Genomic DNA, 19,140 nt, shown 5'->3' on the forward strand with positions numbered 1-19,140 from the left:
AGGGATCCCATAAAGCAGGTTTCGTTAGAAGAGAAAGAAGACATTCTGTAACTTCAGGAAAAGGACTCTGCACTGCCTTTTTGGGTAGAAATCACAATCAAATATCTCTAAGCTAAACTTCTGCTGCTTAATCCATTGTGATTTGGGGAAGAGATTATTAATGAATTTAATTTTAAGAAACACCAACGCCAAATAAGAAACACAAAGGAAATGGTTTTATAATGTGCTCTGATTTTTCTTCTGCCCAGAGAAAATGTGTTTATCTGACTCATCTGAGCAACTTCAGCTGCCTCTTGGCAACTGAACTTGACTACAGTTAAATAATTTTATTTCTCTATTTTGCAGGTTTGCTTCCAGTTGCACTTTTTGGGGTTAAACACCAGCCAATGAATAGAACATGAGACGCAGTTCCCTGGATTCATTGTCATTTGAATAAGACACCCAGCAGTCCTTACACTAAAAAAAATGCACCAAACTGTTAATTGATTTTTAAAGGAGAATTATGGTGCTTTTAACAAGCCACTTATCTTGCTAAGCATTGCTGGGGTAGTGTATCTTCCCCCGAAATGGCTGTTCCACAATGCGAGTCCCTAATTGCTTATAAAGCACACTGTTTATTGAGTATTAGCTCTGGCATAGTTGTTTATTACAGGAGTGCATTGCTTAATGCTTGTAAAAAGCCATCCAACTTAAACACACCCTGCCTTGTCTCCTACCCTCCGATGAACACACGCTCTCCATCCCTAAGTTTGCAGTGGGAAGGGAGGGAAAAGTATTAGCAGAGCTGTGGAGAGTTGGAGGAGGTTGCCTGGTAACTGTGAGGAAAGGATCTGACTCGGGAGCACATCGACTATTTATTATCTCCTGCGCTCTGCCTACAATTAACAGGTCAGTGACCCGGGGAAACATTTCTGATGAAGTCCAACCATCAGCTGGACAAATGTGCCTCAAGTACTGCTGTGTGCTGGACTGCCAGAGCCCTCCCTAGGTCAGGGTGGCTCCGTGTGGTGGAAAAGTCTCTCCTCCAACCCGAGCTTCCAAAGAAAGGCTCAGCAGTCTCTGTTGTCCCGTCTCAAGGCAGTTTATTTCAAGTTATCTAAAAGATTTTCTCCTTGGGCTGCTGTGGTTTGCTCACAGCTCAGGCAGAGGCACACACACACCCTGACATCCTCTCTGACTCCCGACTGCTTCTTCTCTCCCCGCCCAGGGCTGCTGCTGTCTTTTATATGGTACATTACGTGTTACATGGGTACAGTTTTTCCCCAATACCTATTACCTATATTAAATGGTGCTTTTCTATCTTTTATATGGTACATTACATGTTACATGTTTGCAGTTTTCCCCCAATGCCTATTACCTATATTAAATGGTGCCTTTCTACTCTAAAACAATCTGTGAGTGCCAACATCACCAGGAACATGGAGGTAAGGAAGGAGAAAGAGGGAGGACAGGGCAGGCCCAAATCCCTCCATCTTAAAACCTCTGACCCCATGTACAAGACCAAAACCCCCCTGTACAGCACTCAAAAATTCTTCCCTCTAGTTTGTGACTACTTCTACTCTAATATCTAAACTTTTGTGACTTCTTGTTCTTCCTGCAAGGTTGGTAAATCATTCCATGGCTCAAATCCAAAATCACAGCTGTTTCCAGCTGCCCACCAGGGTCTCAAATACTTCTGACCTGGACCCGGAACATCCAGAAATGTCTGAGGGACATTTTGAGTCCTGACACTGGACCCATGCAGGAAGGATGGATCAGTGGCACGCTGGTCCTGCAGCCTCCTGGTCCTGGGCCATGTGCTGTGTTATCATCGTGAGATGTGAAGCCTTCAGCTCGTCTGATCTACAGGCAGCAGGGATGCATTTGCCTTCCTGTTCCCTGGGGATTTGTCACTCCTTTTCCTGGGATGGGTGGTATTTTCAGCTGTAGGGAGGAAAATGTCAGCAGAGAGAGAACACAAGGACAAAGATATACAGGCATCATTTAGTTATAGCTCATTTTTCAGACCTGGAATGACTTCTCCAATTTGCTGCTCCTGTGAGGAGTGAGGAGGTGGATTTATCATCCCCTAGTATCCCCTGTAAAACTGAAGCAGGCAGGTAGGAGGATGGCCGAGTTTGACATTCAGCTTCTGATTTCTTCTTCCCCATAAAGTTAGAAAACCTCTTTTCCTGTCATCAGAACTGCCTGGGCTGTAGGAGTAGCTGAAGAAGTGTTGTCTGGGTTTGACTGAGATTGGTGAGCAGTGGGGTGGGATTTGCTGAGCGAACAACTCTAGTAATCATGCTTTATTGCCCTCTTCAGTAGCTTTTCTTGATCTCAGGATTCAACTTGCACTGTTTTTGTGGTGTTTTTGTCAGTGTCCATGTCCCAAGACTCTTCACAAAGGAATGTAACAAGATGGGGGCTGGCTTCTTCTCACTTCTCACAGCTAGAGACAGAACAAGGGGAAATGGCCTCAGGTTGTTCCAGGGGAAATTCAGGTTGGATAAAATTTCTACAATGGAAAAATGATTAAGCATTGGAACAGACTCCACAGGAAAATGGTGGAATCACCATCTGTGGGAGTGTTCAGAAAACAAATGTATGTGGCACTTCGTGGTATGGTTTAGTGGGCCTGGTGGTATTTGGTCAAAAGCTGGACTTGATCTTGAAGACTTTTCAAGCTTTAATGAGTCTGTGGTTCCCAGAGATCAATCCCTGGTTGTATCCGCAGACAAAGAGGGTCTTGGGGGCCTTGGCACTGGAGTATAATTTTGCATCTTAGCATCTGTGTGCTACTTGCAAATACAATTTCTCCATTCCTCTGTCCAATGAAGCTGTTACACCATTGTGCTGGGAAAAGAAGAATTATATAAGATTGGCATGTCAGGTTCAGGTTTAAAGGCATCCAAGCGAGGTTTGCATAGAGATTTCTGCTGTTTGAGATCTAGTCAGATCTTTGTTGATGAGCTGGATGAATTCTTAATGTTTCATCTGTCTTGTCAACCTATTCTACTGCAAGATTTCCCCTGGTTTAATCTCTCAGACACTTTATTTCGTTAGCAGCAGAACACAGCACCGTGTTCCTTTGCAGTATTCTCAAGGGCTTTATGAATCCTCCAAAAGACCTTTAAAATTAGAAATTACCAGCCATCTTTGTACCACCAAAGCTGTGTAACAGTCAATTTCCTGGCTGTTTAAAATCAAATACTGTTGCCCCACTTAATGCCATGATTTGGATAAGTTGATTTCTAAGGGAACTCAGGAAGCTGCAGCAACTTTCTTTTAAGTGAAAGTCGCTTTGAAGGAGACCATTTGGGATTTCAAATGGCCTTAAATGGAAAAATCCAAATCCACAGTAAAACTAAAGGGGAAGGTCTCTGGAGATGATGTGCTTCAGTGAGCTTCACTCACTAAGCTTATTAAGAAAAATGTCAGCAAATACAACACTGAAAAATCCACAGTGTATTTCTGCTACCATCAGAAATGTTACAGTCCGAGACTACACTGCTCTGTATTTGTATTGACTGGGTAATTAAATTACAAGTGTTAGTTTAACTCACTGGGAAAAGATTTTCCTTTGGTACAAATAGCTGAGTTAAATGCTGTGACTGCACCACAGAAAAGACAAGATTATACAATTTATAAATATAGAGAGATACATGGATATTTAATTTCAGGTATATATAATTTTTACAGTTATCACTGCTCCAGATCAACAAGCTGTACTAAACCACATCTCATCTTGCAGACAGATACCAATTCTTGATGTTGGAGTATTGCCAACATCAGTTTAAGCACCTTATTAAAGTGAAAAAACCAAGCATTGGACTGTGTACTCTCAAAACCCTACATTTGTAAATATTATAGCATTTATTCACAACTTTTTACCATTTTAAAAATTAATTAAATTGTTGATCTGAAAAGTATTGCAGGTTAGTTGAGTATGATATCAGCCTGGAGTGGTCACACCTGTCTTGATCAAGATGCTTCCAGCACCTACAACCAAACTACTCGTCTAGACTAGTTTTACAGTCAGTGGGGCACTGCACTTTCAGGAAGATCATCCATCTCATTGTAAAATAATTGTCTACATGGATCCTAAAAATGAATATTTTTGTCCATTGGCCCTACGGGGAGCTGGAGGTTAGCAGCTCAAACACTGTGCTCTGCCTTGCATAGGTGGAATTAATCTAACACACATGGGTTGCATATCTGATCAGCTGAATTCGAACCTATGCCATCTGCAGCCACTGAAAAACAAAGGGCTCTTCACAGAAAATCAACTCACCATCTGCTGATGCGACCACAGCTTGTTGCCTTGGAGGTTTAGGCCTGGAAGAAAAATAACAGAAGAAAGGTGGTGAGTTATCTTTGTGCTTGTCTCCTTTGCACACTCTGGCCCTTATGCAACTGATTCCTGCACCAGTTCTGACAGAATCACCAAAGACTTTTGAAACAGAACTCAAAAAACTTCAAGAATCTGTGTGGCTGAAAACACCCAGAATAATTTATAATTGCTTCTTCTATCCACCTTGTCTCCAGCTCTTCTCTATTGATGCTGTGTTGCTTGGGCCCTGGTGTCATGTTTCCTTCTGAAAACATAAATTGTTCCTGACTAAAATCTTTAACAAGATCATGACACAGGTAGGGAAGGACCTTTTAGATCAGTTTGGTTGCATTCCAAATTGATTGAATTGATCTAACACCTCCACTTGTGTAAGGGTGAAGTGAGTAAAAGAGGTTGAGAAATGCATTCTGTGGGTTATCTTAGGTCACAAGACACTCTGATTAGGCTTGTATAACTTGAATAACATTAGTGCAATTACTCTGATCTGCACAATCACAGTTGGATGAGCTGATGCTTACCAGCAAAAAAATTAGTCACATGTATTTATTTGAGCTGTGGTCATAATAAACACTACCATGTGATAAGATATATTAAAAAAAAAAATCCCATAACCTCAGCAAGATGAGTTGGGATGGGCTGCAGGTGCCTACAGATGAAATAGGTTGGAATTACCTTTTTCCTAGATGTCACTTGGCAGAGTACCTGTGGCTCTACTGAGGAGCTCTTAAAGCCACCCTAAATATCATGAGCCCATGAAGTTTTCTGGTAAGCAAAAGAACATCTTTGAGTGGCATGGCAGTACAGGTTGGGTTATGATATATTTGCCTACATCCTACCCTGGGTGATCCTTAAGGCCCCTTCCAAACCTGTGCAACCTATGATTCTACTTTTACCAGAAGAGCATGGGATTTAAACGACAGATCTGGGGTTTTGTCTTACTGTTTCTCCTTGAAAATGGCACTTCCAGGCATTCCTGAGATCCTGTCTGGATTCATTTCCACTGAAAAGACAATAATGGAGGTTTCTTCATCTGGACTGGTCACCTATCCTCTTTTCTGAGTGGAGGCAAGGAGATTGTGTGTACACCTCATTTCCTGCTAAACTGACCATCCAAAACAGCTCATGCCTGAGGAGTATTTGATTCCTTCCATGATTTGTAAGAGCAGGTGCCATTTCATCTCTACATTCATGTTCTATTTCATCTCTACATTCATGTTCTATTTCATCTCTACATTCATGTTCTATTTCAGCTCTACATTCATGTTCTATTTCAGTGCATGGCAGCGCTGCAGTATAATCCTTTTAGTAAAATCCTTTCAATACAACCCTTTTAGTAAAATCCTTTCAGTAAAACACTTTTCTAGCACAATCAGGTGAACAGAGCAGATTTACCAACTCCAAACAACCTTTTCTCTAACCAGTTTCTCCCTTTTGCAAGGCCTTGCTCATGCACTGGGGCCTCCAGCCAAGATTCTCCTTCTTTTGCTTCCTAGGGAGTTGCTAAAGTAACTTTTGCAGTCAAAATCATGCTTTGATCTGCCTGTGCTTTCCTCCCCAGTGTTTGCATGGATGGAATCAATTTGTAAGAAGGTAATCATGCTGCTTTGCTTCTTTTCCTAAGCCTGCAGTAGATAAATGTATTAACACTGCGATAACAATCTTGGGGCCGCTTCTAATCCAGTATTAACTCTCCCACTGACCTGTTAGCTGTATTATTCATTGTTTTCAAAGGAGGATGTTGAAGCCCAAATTACCATTGCTTTGCCTAAATCTGGACACACATCACTGAGAAAACCATGAGATGGGTGTGGGAAGTTGGTCACAGGATGAGAAGAATGGTGGGATGAGCACAAAGGAATAAATCCTCACACACAGGGACAGAAAACAACCAACCCAATAAACCCAACTCCAAGCTCACACAACAGAGGTGCATTTTTAAATTACCTCAGAAGTGGTAGAAAGGAAAAACTGGTAGAGCCATCCTGAACCCAGCTTGCCCCATCTGAAATGTTGTCCCTCTGTATTCATTCAGATGTAAAGCCAGAAAAAAAAAACAAAAAACAAACCCAAAACAAAACAAAAAACCTTTCTATTTACAAAGAGTAGCTTTTGTAAACACACTTTTCTAGTGATGGCTATTTTATTGTCTGACTGATGCACTGTGGGGAGCACAATTCTAAGTTTTCCTGTAGGCTACATTTTTTATTTTACAGCCAGATGTCACAATAAAATTATATAAGAAGAAACGATACAAGTAAGATGCCAAATTGAGAAAAAATAATCAGCTCAGGGAGGAGAAAAACACATTTCGGTCTTCAAAACATCAGCAGAAACTCTTACAGTTCCATTATAAAAATAGATTACATTCTTAATGTAAAGGTCTGATATGCTCTGTAATATTATATTGTCCTGCATAGAGTAATTTGGTGAAAAAGCTCTATTATAAATATTCTCTTGCTAAATCTTTTCCACTGTACCTTGTAAATACATAAAATCTATTTTCAACTGAGTTTTGGTTACCACTTTGTTGCATTTTGAGGAAAAGCACCATAAGGGTTGATCATTCTCCATCATATTTGAGGGGTGATTTTTATGTGTTTACCACATATTTTGATAAAGGGGGCCCCAGAGGCAGCTGAATTACAGAAATTCTGCTGAAGTCAGAGCATTAAGAAGGTGCAGTGTTTTAGGCTTAGTATGTGATATTTATATTGCTTAAGATATTTAAATCACTTAAGGTGGGGTTTTTTGTAATTCAGCTGTGAGGTGGAAGACCAGGATTCAATTTCCTTGACCTGCAGGAATTTGTAATCACATTCATCATTTTTAATGGAAAGCCTGAGGTGTAACACAAGGAAGAGTGTTTCTCTCTCTTCTTGGAGACATACAATGCATCTTGAAATCTGTTCAAGGGAAGCAAAAATAAAAATCATGCAGGTTGCTAAGTTGGGGATTTCTTTTCTGGAGCCCAAGGCCACTATGAAAAGCGGGTTTGATGCTTTTTTGTGCAATATTTATATGCCTCTACCTGATTGTAGAAAAACCTGTGAGAGGGAACTACTGGAGAAGAGAGTGTCCCTTGTGCTCAGCAGTCCCTGCCCTCTAGGCCACATCTCCAGCCCCCCTCCAGTGCATGTTTGAACACATTGTACAAAGCAGAAAGAATCAGACCACAAAATTAGAGAATTGTTTGGGTTGGAAGGGACTTTTAAGGCTAGTCCAACCACACAATGCAAAAATTCACCAATCATTTATGGTGCTGGGTGAATGGTTGGACTCAATGCCCTCAAAGGTTTTTTCCAAACCTAATGACTCTGTGATTTACATGCTCCCAGGCAGAGAGATGTAGTGAGCAACACCTGAGACTCTGGAGTCTCCAAAACCTGAGCTGTTCCCTTCCTCAGTGGATAAAAATCACCTTAGTCTATTCTCCTATTGTCACAAATTATCAAAATATAAATGAACCACTTTGAATGAAACCTTTCTGCTAATTCATAGGAATGTTGTGTTAGGTGCCCCCCAACCCTCTTTTTATTTTTTAATTTTATATGAAAAGAAGTTTATTATTTCTATCTTCAGTCAAGTTGAACTGGATGTTTGCATTATCTTTAATTCTGAGGGTGGACAAGGTTTCAGCCCCCAGACAGTTTTTCATTTTGCACAGACAACAGGATCAGGCACATGGTGTGAGTTTATAATCCAAAACAGTGGCAAGTTCTACATGAAAACCTGTTCTGAGAGAGCAAGAACACATTCCACTCAATAAAAGAATAATAAAGTGTCAGGTAGGAAATAAATATTGAAATGCATTTCCCACCAGGGAAATCTCTCTGCAGTAACTAATTTAGATGGAGAATAAAACAAAAAGGCCCCATATCTCAACCTTAGCAATAACCTGTCACCAAGCACCACTCACCTCTTGTCTCTGCTCAGACCTGACGCCTGCATGGGAAGAAGAGGTGACAACTGCTTTGCTGTCTGCCTTTATAAATCAAATCAAATCAAATAGTATAAATCATGAATGAAAGGAGTTTTGCAAAATAATAACAGTGCATTAGGGTCCCTTGGACATTCTTGAGCAGCAAGGACAAGGTTTTTCCTCGCAGTGCTGTCAGTAATTGTGTGAGATACCACAGGTGAAGGGGTTGCTTTGGAATTCCATCACAAAATGAAATCATTCCCTGGAAAACCAGATATTGACCCTCTGTGATCACAGGGAAGGTCACAGCTCTCTTTTTTTGTCTCCATTCCCCTGGAAGGAATAATGGGGTGAGCAGCACAGTGCCTTTGCAGCAAATGGAAGGAAAGCACTAACAGAAAAAAGAAAAAGTGTGAGGAAGAAAAAGCCAGGATCACTGTTCCTGCCTGCAAAAAGTCCATGTCTGAGTTGTCCCCACTCTGGAACATATTTCCTTCATCCCTGATGACCTGGAGTAAACAATCAAGGCCTTGTCACAGTCATTCCCCAGTGTCACCTGTCAATGTGCAGAATCCAGAAGATTAGAGTGACCCTTTCCTAAAGGCTTAAAAGGGAATTTCCCACCAATTAAACACCAATATCTACCCTCCCAGATGCTTTGTACCCTCTGGATAGGTTCTTCCTCCATCAGGCCTCTTGGATAACCTCTCCCAACCCTTCAGTGCCTGTTTCTCTTTGCTGTGCTCCACAAGTCAGTCCAAGCACAAGGCTGCTGCTCTCACAGAGACCTCTACGATTTGGTTGTGCCCACCTGGGAATGCCTGATATGACCCCCATGGGGCTGATGGAGGACAGAAAGGAGAAGTTCATTTCTGGGGCAGCACTGGTAGTGACTGGCACATGCTTGCACACTTGAATATTCTGTTTTCTGTATTTTCCTTAAAATATTAATAGGGATGTTCATGTACCCATAAATATTAATATATTCTTACATTAATAAAAATATTAATATGCTTATAAAATAGCTTTTCCCTGATGATGCATGCCTGAGTTTCCACAGACAAAGAGCAAATCTCATCCATCCAGTATGAGATAAGATATATTTCTACAGCCTGAAAAACAACCTCAAAAAATTAGGGTTCTCTGCAAATGAAGGAAAACCATTTTACTGCAGAGGTAACATCAGTCCAGAAATGTCCATGACTGCAGGTGGAAACACCTACACAGGAAGCTGTTACAGATATGCTCTTGGCTACCATGGGAAATAGGGAACTGTAAACGGAGCATTATTGATCTCACTGGTTTTAAACATCTGAACCAGTGCAGGACAAATCGTTCTATTGGAAATGTTGCACCTCTCCAGTAGTTTTTTAAAAAGTCCAAATATCTCCATCAAGAAAGAAATGCCCTGTCCATTCCTGAATTCCCAGTGGTAATGCATAGCAAGAACTGCTCTCACCACCCTCACCTACACCTGGAGTGAGAGATTTCTTCATCTCATGCTCATTTTGCTCTGGCATCTCATCAATATCTCCTCATAAGTCCCAGGGATAAGGAAACTTGTTTTCCTTCTACACCTGTAAAGCATGATGTAATTTTATGTGAATGATGCATTAAAATAAACAGCTGTGTGTTCCTGTGTCTAAAGGGTCTCAAGCCCAGAAAATAAATTGCCCATCTCACTTTACAGCTTTACCACTGGCACCTTGAAGAAGTGGCTAATTAACGAGTGAAGGAGGATGCAGAAGGGGGGGAAATCCAATTTCTAGCTTGCAGTATTTTGCTAAAAACGTTGATAACAATTTCTACTATTAGTCTCTGTCAGAAATGCCAGAGTCATTACTGAGCTGGTGTGGCCAGAGGGCACCCTGCATCACAGCTCACTGTGGAGTCTGAATAAACATTACCAAGCACTGAAAACCGTCTGTTCTGGAAAGTTTTCAAGTCATTAGAGGAGCACTCCTCTCTATTGGTAGCAGATAGTTGAGCTGAGAGGAACTCTCACCTTCTGCTTTCCATTTCTGAGCTAAATCAGTGTGGTTTTGTTGTTGTTGTCCCAGCCTGACTCTCTGCAGGTGAGACTGACTGAGACACACCTGAGGGTCTGACCCAGGCAGCAAATTCCATCCACACAGGGTCCCCTCTGAGCACATCCACTCTGGGGTGGGAATTCAACAAGCTTTCTCCATCAGGAGGTCAGGACTTGGATGTGAAGAGAGAAGGGTGCTTGGCTGGCATGCACTGAGCTGTCAATCCACATCAAAAATCTGTAAGCTGTAAGCTGTGAGTGGCTGCTGTGCCTCCACCAGGACCATGCACCTAAGAGGAGCAGGATAACATCTTTGAAAGTGTTCCCAGTATTTCAGACAAATCACAGAATATCCTGAGGTGGAAGGGACCCACAAGGATCATCAATCCCAGCTATTGGTCCTGCACAGACACCCCAACAATCCCACCACGTGCCTTTTTCTTCCTTCTGTGTGGTTTAAAATCCTGGAGCTCAGGGATTTCCATAGGAGCTGGGTACTGAAGGGACACTGTGAATCCGGGTTTAGATTTTCCTGAGCACAAAAGTGCCCATCAGCTGCAGCATCCAAGAGGCTCGAGATCTACTGTCTTTACTGCTGACTCTCCTCTGTGTAAGTGAAGCAATGATTCACCTTTTGGACATACTGCAAGGATTAGTTAATGTTTGGGGAAGCGTTTTAATGATATGAAGTGTGGTAAAAATGCTAAGTATTATTATTGTTCCACTTTGTCTTCCACTTAAATATAAAGAGGGATTGTACAGCTATTTCCCAAGTGTCTCCCAAGGGTGTTTCTAAAGCAATTATGTTGGCTGACACTTTCAAGCCTCAGAAAATGGAAACGATTCAGAGGCTGACCAATCAGCCCCTTTACCAGCAGATGAATCTAACGACTTCAAAGCTATTCATTAAGCAGTCCTATGAATTGATTACATAAATTAGCATGCTGCTGACAAGGCAGGGAAGGGAGGAGAAGACGGCAGAGGAGGCCGACATAACACATCCCTCATTTGGCAAAGACAGTGGTTATTAGGGGCCCAGAGCTAATGAAAGAGACAGATCCATTAGGCACGTGTCGCTGGAGGGGATTGATTGCTCCCCCTGAAAAAGGGCTGCTCCTCTTGCTACTGGAGGATTATATTTGTTCTGGCTTGTTGATCCAGGGACAACCATCACATTTAACAAAAAAACCCTGTAGTTTGTAAAGAGAAAGAAAGGAGATGATAAACTTGCATCAAAACCATTATTGAAATCTTCTAAGCCCAAGCACTGCAAGGCAAGTTGGTTTAGTTGTTAAAAGGGAAGATATGTGAGGAGGATTTCCTGTGTGAAGCACCTGTATTTGGGAGAATTATAGTCAGAATTACTGGAAACAGGAAGTTTTAAATGGAAACTGTGAATGGAAAAATCTGACTGGTGCAGAACCCTGCCTTCAAAGAAAACCACTTGTCCAGGCCTAGCACAATGCAAAGTCCACTGCATGGTGCCCTAAATTCAGTAAGTCTGGACCTAAGGTGGGTCAACCATGAGCTGTCAACATCATCTCTCCAGGCAAAGCAAGCATCGCTTCAGAGAGCCACTGCCTCCCATGAAAAGTGGAGAGGGATTGAATAAAACAGTTTGATTTCCAGGTTTTATCCAATTTCTACATTCAGGACTCTCTGGACAGTCTTGCCAGTATCTCCCTGTTTAGTTTAGCCCACATCATGCCTGTGTATCTCTAACTATAGGCATATCCTTGGTTTTTTTGGGTTTTTTTTGTTTTTTTGTTTTTTTTTTTTTTTTTTTTTTTTTTTGTGAGAAGTAGGTTTTTCATCCATTAGAGCTTCTTCTGGCTCTGCTTTAGGGGAAGATGAGTTGAGTCATGATTTGAGTAATCTCTAATTAGAAAGATACAAGTGTGTTGTTCAGCCCTTCACACCTTCAAGTATATGCTTAAATAAGGCACATGTTTAAGAGCTCTTCTGAATCAGGAGCCTGAGCAAGCTCAGGATGAATTTTCTGAAATGTATCTGAAAATTGCTGTAATCCATTATTCCAAATGCAGCTCGGGCAATGAAACCAAACAAAAGCTCCTGGAAAAAGCAACTCTTAAGCAAAACTCATGTTCTGCAGATTCTCCTAGATGAGTTTGATGCTGCTGCTTGTTTGCAGGAACCAACACCTTGTCATTTGGTGACTGATGTCTGTTAAAATATTTTGTTCTCTTCAAAGAAGGAATTGATCTTCTTTAAAGAAGGAATTACTTTGCAGTGTCGTTACCAAAGAGGCAGGAATCCTGGATGTGACTTCCATTCAGATTTCTTGTAAACTTGCAGGAAAATGTTGTGATTTAAAAAGGAAACCAGTTGCAAGCTGGAGAGCAAACCTCCCCACAGTTCTGGATGGCTTGCTGGTTTCTGCTGGAGGAAAACCTGGGTTTGATGGATCACCAAGAAAATCCATTGTGGCAACTGAACGCTGGTGGCAGCTGCACCAATTTAGAACAACTGACTTCTCGTGTTGCAGTAAAGAATTCAGCAAGATCAGGAACCACCAGAGCATCATTAAATCTGGATATTTAATGGAGCATCTTTGTGAAACAATTGAACTTCAGAGAGGATTTTTCTGTCCTTCACCACTGAAGTAATTTGGCAGATTTGTTATTAACCAAAGAAAAAAAAAACAACTGGGATAGAATATTTTGCTAAGTCAAGCTACCTCGGGGTTACACAGAGCCTGCTGCATTATGCAGTTGTTCCTTTGCATATTTCATTGGCTCTGGGGAAATATTAAAATTTGTGATTTCCATATTGCCAGATTATCGTACACTCTCCAGTGATTGTTCTCTCTATTTTTCATAATCTGTCAATTTTCACACTATTTAAAAAGACAATTTGACTGCCTTAATGCCAGAAAAATCTCACAGGGTATTTTCTTTCTTTTTCCTTCCTCAGCCAAGGAAAGGCTATTTTTAGGACTAGAAACCTTTCATTACCATTCATTGAGCACCTTGCCTTGCCATTGCAGATAAACACTGAGCTTAACAGTTTTTAGCCCTGAAAAAAAAAAAAAATTAAAATTTTGAATCTGCTTCCAGGAAGTTTTTGGTAAATATCATGTCACTGTGGAGTGCCACATTAATAGAGAGTGTGAAATACAAGTGTGAAGTCTACGATATATCTATACCCTGTGCTTTTATATGTCATAATATTTAGTTATCCACAGCTAAGGAACTCACAAGATTCTTGAAGTGCAGTAAGCAACACTTTGCACATTTTACAGACAAGGAGATGGAAAAAATACGTGAAATAGATGCAGTGGCTGGCAGGAGGTGAGGCAGCTCCTCAAGTGCAGCTCCTGGTGTTGATTTGCCATCCTCCTGTCCCATGAACAGCCCAGTGCCTCCAGATTTGACTAAAACATGAAAGAAATAATAAGGCTGGATGAGGTAAAAGACTTGATGAGAGGAGATGCAAAGCTTGTCAACACACAGACACTTTTTGCACAACAATTAATTGCGGGAATGAAAAGTGAATTTTTCAGCTGCTCTTAGAATCTCAGCGTCAATATTTCCTCCAGGTGAATTGCCCTTAAATTTATTTGCACAAGAACCTGCTTTTGGGAGGCAGAACAGCAGAAGTGTCCTGAAGACACCCACTTCCATTCCTGGAAGTGTTCAAGGCCAGGTTGGATGGGCTTTGGAACAACCTGGGGAAGTGGAAGGTGTCCCTGCCCATGGTAGGGGGCTGGAATGAGGGGATCTTTAATGTCTCTTCCAACCCAAACCATTCAGTGATTCTATGGAAATAATAGCAAAATATGCGTCAAATTGTGGAAGAAATTGAACTCTTCCCAGTGATGTGCCCCTCTGGCATGGCTGAAAACACATGGCAGGGTCAGAAGCTCTGAGCATCCTTCTAAACAAAGCTCAGTGGAAAACTCACCCCGTTCCTGCTATGGAGGAAAAAAGTTCTAGGGCAGAGAGTAAAACACCCACCCAAGCTCTTTCAAGGTTTCATTAGTTCCTAATGGAAACTCTGCAGATGGAGTAGGCAGCAATTAACAATTAACAGCAATTAACAATTATTCCTCCAACTTGCTTCCTGCTGGAAAAGGGAGACAATTAAAGTCTCTTACGCTGTCCTTGTTCTTGTCCCTCTCTACCTTGGGAATTGCATTATCAGGAAATCATCTTATTTAGCAAAGTTTTGGCTTGTGGTAAATAGTTGCTCCCTTAGGGACAGCTTTTTAGAAATGCCTGAAAACACAGGTGAGTACTCCCTTTTCAGGTTTTTGGGAGAGGAAGAGGGATATCTCATTTCAAAATCATAAAGATTTTTTTGTTAATGGAGCAAAAATATAGTGAGCCAAGTTTCTAAGTGAAAAGTGTGGCTAACTGAGCTGTGTAAGACACAATTCTCCTGCTCTGCATGTGGTGTGAAGAAGTGTCTGCCCTTGTCCTTAGGACTGTGGCAGCTCCTGTTCCTGATTCCAGTGTAAATCCATGTGCAACTGAAAAAGATGATGCTTGCCTTCTTTCCCTCCAAAACACTGATTGAAAAGCTTGTAGATAGATTGGGAAAATGAGCGCCAGCTGACAGCTTTAAAATTAATGGGTTAATCTTTAACCAGATGAATTTCCCAACTGCCAAAATAATAAAATAAGATGAATCTTTAACCAGATGAATTTCCCAAATGCCAAAATTGATATGAGCATGAGGGAGAAAGGAGGGGATGGGACCACTCAGTGGAGCAGGAATTTCTCCCTTTAAAGCCACAGAGTAACCCTGACTAGTGGGTTAAGAGCCTTAAATTCCTCCTTGTTTACTTTCAGCCACAAACCTATATTTAGGCAGTTGTGACAAGTAGAAAAAGCACAGAAGTCCAAACTAACTTTTTCTCCTCCTGTAACTTCACTCCTCTCTGCCCAGAAACTACCAACCTGTTTCCATCCAGGACAGGCTGACTGAGGAAGAGATATTGTGGGATAACACTGCCTGACTCACTAATACTAATCTGGGAATGCAAGAAATCCCTTGTAATTAATCATTTAGAAACAGGCCATTAATACTCCAAAGTCTGTAATTTATACAACTTCTGTCAGATTTGTTATCCAGATCAGAGGATAAAAGATAGGGGTTGCAAGGATCTGAGGAGGAAGCAGCCCACAAATCTTCACTGCAAGCTCAGCAGTGAGAAAAGCAGCATTAAACTGCTCATCCATCTTAGAGGAGCTGCCTGGACCAGGGTGGTTATCATCCCACGTAGCCCTTCAGAGACACAAACAACAAAGGGAGTGTGGATCTTGCTTCTCCCAGAAAGGATAATGGAAGTCTCCATGTCTGGAAGTATTTCAGTGTCTATGAATGCACCTGGTACTGCCAGGGGAGCTGCACAGGCAGAAATCCAGGCAGGACATGAATGAGTTGACACAAAATAATATTTACCACTACCTGAGAGACCTCAAAATGGCACTTCTGCTGCTCTAAGAGGGTGTGACTGTTCCTTGGCTGTGCCATCCCATTCATGTCTTGGATGCCCTGGGGTATCACAATTTCCAGCTTTGGCTGGAATCAGGTGAGAAACTGTCTGCCCAGGCACCTGAAAATTAAATAACACTTATAATTATTGCCCTGCTCTGCATTAGGGCAGGGACACCTCCCACAGGTGTCATCACTTGGTGAAATATCTGAAAGAGGCACTACTGAGCCGAGATGTCCACTCTCTAAATTAAGATTTCCACCAGTATTTAATCTGCATTGTAAGGTGGTGTCTTGGAAACATCTTATGACCATTTCTTTCCAGCTTTGTAGATTTTCTGAAATGTCACCAAATTTTATCATTATTCCAAAATTTAAAGTCTCTTTCTGTGCACTGGTAAAAATTACCCAAATATCTACTCAATTATCTGAACCAAACCCATCCTCACATGCCTGTCAATAATACTAATAAAAAATTAATCTAACGATTTTTTTGCTTCATGTCTCTAATGTCCTATCAGCAGAAAAAAATTAAAGATAGATTTGTCTGAAATAAGTTATAATTGAGAATGTCTTTTCCTATTCTACATGAAGGAGCTCATCTTCAAAGCAATCTGCACAAATCCCATTAACAGCAATAACAGAATTTGGGCAAGTAACTCCCCAAACACCACTTTGAACATTAAGCCCTTTACTTAATTCAATATCAGATAAAAACCACGATCTAAGGCAATGCAAAGACTGGATATTCTGGTTTGTGTTTCACAATGGACTGGTGACTCTCACACACAGAGACACATCCAGGCACATTGATGCCACAGCTTAACAACTTTAAATGAAAACAGAAAAGCTGCTTCTTATTAAAGAAAGTAAATTGGAAAAAAATTAAAAATAAAAAAAGAAAAGAAAGAAAAAAGAAAAGAAAAAAAGAAAAGGGCTCCAGGCATCAACCTCAAATAGCAACTTCATTCCCAGAAGAGAAATAAGAGAGAGAAAAGAGAGAGAACCTTCTTTGACTAGTTTTCTTTTCCTCCTCTACTTCATTTCCTCCTCCACCTCATTCTTAACAAATATTTGGGCTTGGACTGGTTCTTTTCTACCCTGCCCTTCCACACACAAATGTGATGTACTCCCATAAAAATTCACATTTCACCAAGAAATGCCATGACCAAGGTACCAGCCAGCCACCCTCTTAGGGACACTGTTCTCAAGAACTTGAAGACGAGGGAAGGTTATACATTGACTTTTTAAATCTGCTAGAGACTCTGGATCAGGGAGAAGGAGGAAAGAGATTCCAAATTTTTCACTGCAACACTGCATGATGTGCAGGATCATCCTGGTCTGCCTCAGTGGTTCATGTGATAAAAGAAAACAGCAGGACTTCCCCAGTGAAAAAGGATGTATGAATTTATTCCAAGTTCTTGGTTGAAGATATTCTCATTAATGTATTTATCACTTGTAATAATAGAGGTTAAAAATGAAGTCAAGCTCCAAGGCACCAGCAGTTGTAGATACTGAGCAAGCACAAAACTAAATGAGATTTTTTTCCCTCAATGAGATGATATTTCAGGACTTTAATCCAGGCTTAAGTAATCCTTAGAGGCAGAGAAGTCATCAGATGGTCCAGGTTCCTGTTCTTCTCTCCTTTTGTGCTTCCACTGTCTTCATGAGAGAGCACAAAAACAAGGTGCCAAAGCCTGGCACTCAGGGGCAGGGCACTGAGGGGCTGTGGCTGGGGACCCACTGTGCTCAATCCCTCCTTGGCCAGGGAAGGTCCTGCTGTGGAGGCTCTGAATAGAAAATTGCACTGGTAAAATCAATTTAGGTCAATCACACATCCAGGAGCTCAGCAAAGCTTGCAGTTTTCCTGTGCAAACCTAAAGTTTCACAGTCTGGATGTTTGAGGTCCTTCCAGCTATGAACAACAGTGAATTTCAGAGGAATGTTTGCATTTAAATGCGGTGATCTCCCCCAGCATACTCTTCCCTAGAGACAAGTGTGATCTCACCTTAAACCAGTGGGAACACGGTCCCTGGTTTCTGCAAGGTCCCCAGGTCTGAGCGACAAGTCCATGAAAGTGATAATAACACTTTCTTCCCCTAAACAGGTCCCTTCCTTTGCTGGCTGTCATCACAGGAGGCTGCTGATTCCCTCAGCAGGGAATAATTTCCTTTTCCCCTTTCCCTTTCCTTTCCTTTCCTTTCCTTTCCTTTCCTTTCCTTTCCTTTCCTTTCCTTTCCTTTCCTTTCCTTTCCTTTCCTTTCCTTTCCTTTCCTTTCCTTTCCTTTCCTTTCCTTCCCTTCCCTTCCCTTCCCTTCCCTTCCCTTCCCTTCCCTTCCCTTCCCTTCCCTTCCCTTCCCTTCCCTTCCCTTCCCTTCCCTTCCCTTCCCTTCCCTTCCCTTCCCTTCCCTTCCTTCCCTTCCTTTCCTTTCCTTTCCTTTCCTTTCCTTTCCTTTCCTTTCCTTTCCTTTCCTTTCCTTTCCTTTCCTTTCCTTTCCTTTCCTTTCCTTTCCTTTCCTTTCCTTTCCTTTCCTTTCCTTTCCTTTCCTTTCCTTTCCTTTCCTTTCCTTTCCTTTCCTTTCCTTTCCTTTCCTTTCCTTTCCTTTCCTTTCCTTTCTCCTTCCCTTCCCTTCCTTTCCTTTCTCCTTCCCTTCCCTTCCTCCCTTGAAATCTAATCCATCTTAACAATGAATTTTCTGTTTTTACTTTTATTAACTGCTACATTAATCACCAGTCAGACTGAGCATTGCAAAATGAAATGACCATTCCATGGCAACATCAGCTCTGTGGTTTTGCCTGGGAATATCACGCTTCATCATCCAAATGCCATCACTATTTTGTTTTGTTTTGTTTTGTTTTTACATGCTGTGGAAAGTGCTGGGGAAAGGTTTGTTGCTGGAGGTCTTACTTTGACACCCATCTGAAGGTCAGGTTAAACAAATGCCAAATAGGAACAAGATTTGTCTAATTGGTCCTGCCTTGCAGAGGGAAACAGTCAACCTGACACCTCAAGGTGTCCTGCAGCACTATTTTTTTTTTCTGGTTTTAAGATTTGATGACATATTAGAGAAGACAGCATAATTACAACTTCAGCTGAGATGTAGTTATAAAATCAACTTACTGTAATTGAGTACAGACACTACAGCAAGAGGTGTATCAGTCTTAAGTAAATATTGTAGCAGTAGAGGGACTTGGAGAATCATTAAATTTCACAGAAAGGCATGAATCTTGAAATTAAAAAAGCAATAAAACTGCTATCAACAGCAGCAGTAACAGCAACAACATGGTTATTAAAAACAATAATTATTTGCCTTGAAAGCCTGTCTAGAAAGCTTGGGACTGAAATATAACTACCTGCTTCTTTTGTTCATTCTGTATGCAGGAAAGAAAATGGTGTTT

The sequence above is a fragment of the Taeniopygia guttata genome, chromosome 1A (genome assembly GCF_048771995.1).
Source record: "Taeniopygia guttata chromosome 1A, bTaeGut7.mat, whole genome shotgun sequence".
NCBI lineage: Eukaryota > Metazoa > Chordata > Aves > Passeriformes > Estrildidae > Taeniopygia > Taeniopygia guttata.